The sequence below is a fragment of the Balaenoptera borealis genome, assembly GCF_965194805.1.
Source record: "Balaenoptera borealis genome assembly, chromosome: 13".
NCBI classification, from domain to species: domain Eukaryota; kingdom Metazoa; phylum Chordata; class Mammalia; order Artiodactyla; family Balaenopteridae; genus Balaenoptera; species Balaenoptera borealis.
The window spans coordinates 37,512,102-37,519,958 of NC_138870.1; positions in this window are offsets into that span (position 1 = coordinate 37,512,102).

Consider the following 7,857-nt stretch of genomic DNA (forward strand, 5'->3'; position numbering starts at 1 on the left):
GGAAGAGAAAGAGAAGGAGGAGAAGAAGAAGAACACTGCCTAATGAGCTACATTTCACATATAGAAATATAGCCCCAGTCCACATACCAGGCAATGAGAAAGGCTTCTAGATTTAAGCGGATTTAAGCCTTGATCAGGAAAGGACTGCAGCAGGTTTAAGATGAGGGGCAAGCAACTCTGCCACCACTTGGACCATAAGATCTGCAGACCCTACAGTGTTGGTGGCATCAATGATGAATAAAGAGGCTGAGTGGAGTTTGTGCCATGCCCCACTGAAAGAATCACAACACAGGCCCCCTGGGTTTCTGGAGCAAGGCCATGCCATCTGAAGCAGAGAATTATATGGGTAAAACAACTCTTGACATGGTATTAGGCTCTGGTAGAGATGGGACACCATCTGACCATACAGCTCAATTGCTTATGGGCCAGTGATAGGTTGGGTAGGCCCAGCAACAGTTCATTGTAAGATGAAAGTGATACATCTGGTATCAAGCACAAGCAGGACCAGAGAGCACAAGTAAGGGACGTAAGAAGGTAGGCCAGACCCCACCCCTCCCTGCCATGGCATCTGCATATGAGTTCCTCAAACTCATATATTGAAGCTTAATCCCCAATATGAAGGCATTTGGAGGTGAGGACTCTGGGAGGCTATCAGATTTGGATGAGGTTTTGGGAGTAGAGACCCCATGGTGGGATATGTGCCTTTATTAGGAGATAAAGAGCCCAGAGTGGAATCTCTCTGCTACATGAGGATCTTACAAGAAGACAGCTGTCTATGAACCTGGAAGCCGGTCCTTAGGAGACACCAAATCTGCTGGTACCTTGATCTTGGACTTCTCAGCCTCCAGAAATGTAAGAAATAAATGCCTGTTGTTTAAGCCATTCAGTCCATGATATTTTTTGTTATAGAAGCCTGAACTGACTAAGACAGCATCCACATCTATCATAATAGCATACTTCCCTCATCTCTTGTATGGATATATGACAGATCCCAAATGACCAATTAATAGGAAAAAACCCAAGCTTGGTTAATGGATGGTTTGACTTGGTATATGAGAGTCAGCTAAATATGAACAGCAAATCTAATATGGCTCATTCAGGGGTGACCTTGAAAGACATGGGAAAGAGAAATTCTTCCCAATGGGCAGTGCTGTGGTCGGTTTACCTGGTCACATACTTTGTGTGGAAGAAAAAAGTAACCCAAGGTTGGAATATATATGGACTTACAGGTTGTGGCATGAGGCCTGGCAGGCTAGTCAGGGGTTGTGGAGGCATATGAAAAGACATAAGGAGAGGGATCACAAAGTGTGAAGGTCTTTGTATCATATGCTAATGCTCACAAGAAAGCATTCACCATGAAAGAGGAATTAAACAGCAAAATAGAAAAAATGACTCAGCAGTTGATGTCAGCCTCTACCACTGGACACCCCAGGTGAAAAAAATATATATGACGTATTCTGCCTTTGCTTTCTAATCTTGCATTTGTGCATTTTGGGGAATTGCTGGGGCTGAGTCATCATGGCAAAAAAATTAACAAGGGTTAAACTAGAACAGGCAAGCTGGATGGGCAGCTTCTACAGGAAGAAACCAGAGCTGCCCACTGAAAACCTATCATGTTGTGAGAGATGTTTTGTCTGTCATAATCCAGAGAGATTTTTCAGCAAAATCAGTTACTTTGTGCTCATTAAAACAGCAAAAACAATATGTCAACCTGACCCTCTCCACCATCTTTCTGTGAGCCTTGGGGCTGTCCAGAAGCGATGGGGAGACCTGCCTGCCCTGACAGCTGATTAGAATACTTCAGCGAGACGCTGCTATGAATAGGAATTCTTAAATAAGTGCAGTAAGCTCTTTCCTCATACTGCCTGGGTACTCAAAGACTTTCTAAGGATATTGAGATGCTTTTTAAGAGAGTACATTAATTAGGGAATATTGGATCAGATGTCTTCTTGCATCCAAAGAACATGTTTATTCCAGCATCTTGAGATCGAAAAGCAAAATATAGAAGACTAGCAAAGAAACAAAGACAGATACACAGATGCAGTCCTGTTTTTACTGCACTAAAATAATATCACCCTTATTGAACAGATGCAGAATTATCCGATAATCCATCACAGGTGGGAATTCACTTATTCTAGAACCATAAAGGCTGATGTGGCAGGGGATGGATATTCATTACCAGGTGATTAGGCAAGCTGTCTCTGTAAGTACCTCTTCCAGTGTGGGCATCAGAAGAAAAGACAAGCAGTGCTCCCATGGGAGCCAAATCTGATATTGAATTGTCTCCCTAGGTAGAGGAGGGAGACCCCACCATGGCATGCTTTCTGAGGTTCTCTTCTCCAAGTAGTGTGTTATGGAGCTTTAATTTTGTTTTGCAAAACAAACTTCCACACCAGAATAGTGGTCACTCCACTAAAACCAAGTAGATTAGCATAAGTATTTTGTACACCCCCAAAATCTCCAAACACAAAGCTTGTGTAAGCATGCATGCGTGTGCGTGCACACACACACACACATACACTCACAAAGTGAACCATTTCAGCACCTGTGATGAGGTGATGATTTGGATTTTCTGAGTATGCAATGTTTCATTGGAAAGATAGTAACAAATTAAACGTAATGATATTCCTTCAGGAGCCACTCCATGAAACCTGTCTGGTTGATGGGATTATTGGCCCCTTCATAGCAAAAGGCATGTCTTATAAAGCTTTCTATCTTAAATAGCATCTTCAATAAATACATATTGAGTGGATGAATAAATAAAGGAAGGAATGAATGAATAAATGAATAGAGGAATGGATGAATGGAAGGATGGATGAATACAATGTAAGTGGTGTGAGAGCGTTACATAATATATGATTTTATCCCTTTCATTTTCATAACTAATCTCTTAAAACTTGCTTGCCCAAATTATCCAGAATCCAGTAACACCTCCCTGAAGGGTTCTCACTTCAATTGTTAACCCCAGGTCACTCAGCCCATCTGCATGTGAGAGATATGCCAAGTCTGCTAATCCATTATCATTACTGATCCTCATTGCCATATGTAGTTGCTGTTGGAAATTGGTCCCTTTTAGTCACAGGGGTTGATTCACATTTCTGAGATGACTCCCTTAAGAACTTATACCCTTTAAAAGGGATAGGATCAAGAGGAATCACCCCCCCCACACCCCCACTTTAAGTTCCCAAAATGAAGCCCTTTAGTTTATTTATCCTCAGTGTAGGGCCATTTTTTTTATACAGAGCACAATGCAATGAACAGGATGCTGGGTCCTGAGAGTCCCTTGGCTTTGGTATCATGATGCATTGAAAGCAGCCCTGCCCACAAAGCATTTTTAAACTTGGTGTTGAGCCTAGACCCTCCCTTCCTATATGGTGCACACTCCTTTGGGGCCCTTGATGTTCCTTCTTGCCAGATAACTAACTGAAAGCATGGGAATCCGTTATAAAGTTGCTGATAATATTGAACCTCAAAGAGGTGATGCAGGTCTCTCTTCCTCCCAGAAGGCTTCTGGGCCCCATATTTACTCTCCTCTACATACCAAGAGGGAATCCCCTTGTCCATGACCAATGCCATACTCCTTCTTCCTCAAGGGAAATCAGCCTTACCTTTACGTACCTATTACCTAAACACAGAAGAGCTGCCACAAGGTAAATTGATGGGTCTACCCAACAAAAGAAAAAACAACAGGGCCATGGCAAAGGACCACAGCTGCTACAAGAGTTTTGAGTTCAGTCTCACCCAACACTGCACTGCAGTGAAGACAGTAACATGTGTTGAATCCCTTACTGTGAGCCAGGCCTTTTGTTAAGCACTTCACACTCATTAGCTCACTTGATCCCCACATAATCTCTGTGATAGACACAATCATTATCTCCTTTTTACAGATTAGGAAACTGAGGCTAAGAGAAGTTCAGAAACATGGATAATGTTGCAGAACTAGTATAGCCAGATTTAAATTTATAGACATATAAGTAATCTATAGATATATAGTTATGGTAGGGGAGCAAAGCTTGCTACCCTAAAATATCTCTTTGGCTTGCAGATTATTTTGAGATGAAAACACTAGGTAGGCCCAAACAACTCGGGGAAGAAACTTTGGCCTTACCCTTAACTGCCTGAAAGAATTTAGATAGAGGGCCTGGTCCCAGAACAGAGCTATCACCAGAGATATCTGCAAAGAATATAGGCTAGCTTTGGTGGAGGAAACTCTAGGCAGGGCCTAGAGATCAGAGTCTACTCTGTGTCCCATTGTCTCTGCCTGGCCCAGCAAACGTTTGCTTTTCCATCTCCTTGTGAATTGCCTCCCCCCACTTTGAGGTCTCAAACCACTACCCCTAACATCCTCTTTTGTCTTTAGCTGAAGGTGGTATTTAAGGTGAGGGCTTTGGCCATTTTGGCAAGTTACTCAATTTTCCTGGGTCTCTCCCATGTACGTATGTTATTAAACTTTTGTTTGATTTTCTCCTGTTAACCTGTCTCATGTCAAGTTCATTCTATGATCAGCCAGGAGAACCTAGAAGGGTAGAGGAAAATTCCTTCCTCCCCAACAATATGTATAGCCCTGCTCTGTGCTTACACCCAGACTTCATACCAGTAGTATGATGGGAAGACAGCAGGAGGCATGGAGGGAGAGATCAGAGAGATTCTTCCAGTAGAGGTCAGCTCATTTTGTCTTTTTGCCTGTGCCATTGTGGTCCTTTGCCACGGCCCTACAAACAGAATTTATTTTTCATGCCCTCCCTGTAACATCTTGTAGAACTAAGGTAGGGAAGTCTCAGTATCACTGAATCAAATTGGATTACAAACATATTGTATGCTTCATTTTCTGCAGCATTCTGTGAGAATTAACACACAAAATCCCTACATGTTGGAATGTGTCCTTTCTTTGGCCAGTTTTTGCCCTGATATGATCTTTCTTTTTTTACTCCTTTGTAAAACCAGTTTTCTTAAATGCAGAATCCAAGAAAAAATGCTAGTGGAAAACTGCTTTTAGCTTTTGCTATATGCTTCTATTGGCAGAGGATTTTACATGGTGCCAAAGAAAAGCAAAGAATAAGTAAATTTGAAAAGAGATTGTTTTTAATGATCAAACATCCACCTATTATACACAGCTACATATTTTTGTAAAATGTCAGGATTTACATAAGCAACTTATTTTTCCTTCCTTAAAATCATTCCTCTTCTTGTATTCCAGATCTTGCTGTTATAATATGTAAAATTTACTTCAAAGTTCTTCAACATAGGGTGATACAAATGTGTGCATGTTTGTGTAAACTATGTTCTAGGCAGTAAGTGGTCCTGAAGGAAATCTCATTTCTAGGGGGGTTAGTATGTTGAATGCCAGAAATGAGCTCTCATTGGTGAAATTAATATTTAAGTGATGAGGATATTTTAATGATACTTCTCATTTTTGGATGAACGCAGAATAAGAACCTGGCAAATCTGGTGTATTGTACTCTTAGTTCACTCAAGACTTAATCCCTAGAGGACCCTTGGGGGTCCAGCCACTGGATCAGGGAATCCTTGTTTCCTGATGATTACTAGAAAAGTGACCACATTCTGCCTCTAAAGTATTGTTCAATCTGTCTCAGGTGAAACTTTCATGCAAGTTGCATTGTCACCTAAGAACACAGAGAGATGGAATGTCAATAAGATTACAAAACAGTTTGTATGCACTGTTTCATGCCTATTTAGAAAATACTTAATAAATGTCTAAGGGGGAGGCAGAATTTTGTCTAAGAACCTGCTTTCATTATGAAATGCTACCCTTAACGCATAATAGGTAATCTTCATCATCTCAAATTTTAGAGACTACATTTATCTATGAAAGCATCTAAGAGGGGTGCATCATCCAATCAATTCAAGACTGTTTGCGTTTGGTTATTGTTGTCATTCATCTACTTACACAAGCCAGAAACCTCAGCATCAACTTTGATATTACTCAATTTTTTAAAAAATAAATTGAAACTAGCAGCAAATCTAAACCTTTCCAATATACTTCAGATACCTTCTTCTTTACCTCCACAGCTACCATCCAGACTACCTTTTTATCATCTATCACATGAATTACTGCCACCTGTCTTTCTTGATCTGCTCTTTCACATTTCTGCCATAATATTTCAGTGTTACCCACTGTTCAGAAACCTTCAGTAATTCCCCTCCCTCTTTTCCTTTTATAAGAATAAAACAGAATTTCTTACATTGGAATTCAAGGGCTGTCACCAGTTTACTTTCTGGTTTCATCTCCTCCTCCCAATTCTCGCACAGTTGCCACACATCCGCTGGTCATCACCAAGGTCCTTGCTATTGCTCCTGGGGTTCCCTCTGCCTAGAACACACTCCTTTCCTTCTTTACCTTTCAAAGCTTAAACGTAAATTTCACCTCCTCCACTAATATTTCCTGATCCCTTACTCAGAAGTAATCTTTCCTTGTTCTATTACTACATGTATCTAAGATTGATAAGCATCATAATTCGTCATTTTATTCTGACCCCCTACTAAGATATCCATGTTTTAAAGACATGGATCACATCTTCATGTTCTTTATAGAACAGCAATAGTATATACCCACTTGATACCTTTGAATTGCATGCAGTGCATTCAAACTCAGTTTAACTTAGTGGTTTCTTAAATGTTTAATCTAAGAGCAGTGGCATTCAAATTTAAGTGAATATAAAAACTATGGTGGTGCTGGTGGAACAGGAGGACGAGGGAATTATATTTTCAGATTCTACAGCCCAAACCCCAAGATCCTGACTCAAGATCCAGAACACGCACTTTTAAACTCACAGCCCAAGTAAATCTGAAGCAGATGGTTCCAGGATCACATCCTGGTATATGAGTGGGTGGCAGGGCATGAACTAGGAAATACTAATGTGAGTCCAGGGAGAAGGACTCACTGGCACTGAGAAAGGAAGCCTGGAGAGCTAGTTGGCAGAATAGCATTCTCTCTGGGTTCTTTGTCTCCATATTGCACCAATAAACCCAAATTGATGTTGTAGGGTTTCACTGAAGAGTAAAGTGATCTATGACAACATTCTTTGTTTTGAATTACTCTTAAAGGCCACTTGCAGGAATACATCAATGTTGACTATTTCCTTATTTTGAACAGAGCATACCAGAAGTTGTTTAACAGACTTTGGTATTTATGTCAGGAAGTGGAGCGGGGGCTGGGGGGTGGGGTTGGTAGAAGGAAAGTCTAATAGAATCCCGTCATTGTAGGCTGAAACAATTTGTAACCAATCAGTAGTAGTTCTTCTGCAATCATTAATCCAAATGCTTAAGCTCAATTGTATTATAATGAATAAATGAAAAAAATGAGCAGTTGATCATTTAAAAGGATAAGTAAAACAGTTCTGGAACATGTAAAGAACTTGGAGGCTCCCATCTTTACACTGTGAAAAAGCTGAACTAACTGAAAATCAATGTTTCTTAGACTCGTCAATGAAATTGAGGTCACAGGGGCAAACTGCTACCCTGAAAGTTGGAAAGACAGGTGAACACAGAGAATCACAGCCAAACACAGAGAATCACAGCTGACATCAGCTTATCTGGATTAGAAGCTACTGGAGCCCAAAACTGGTAAGAACACTTAAATGATAATTTTGATGAGTGGCTAGAGTCTGAGTGCAGACTAGCTTGAGAGTAAGAACTCTTGGGAGCCCAGTCTTTGGGGGGACCCCACACTTCCTTGTAATCCCCAAGTTCTCATGCTGAACAGCCAAGAAAAAAATTCACCAATTTCTTGCAGGGAGAGGGCAAAATAAATCATTTTGAGAAATATCCATTCTTTATAACAAAAGCCCAATCTCTAAGAGAAACAATTTTGCCAGACCCTTATCCACCTGAGGGAAG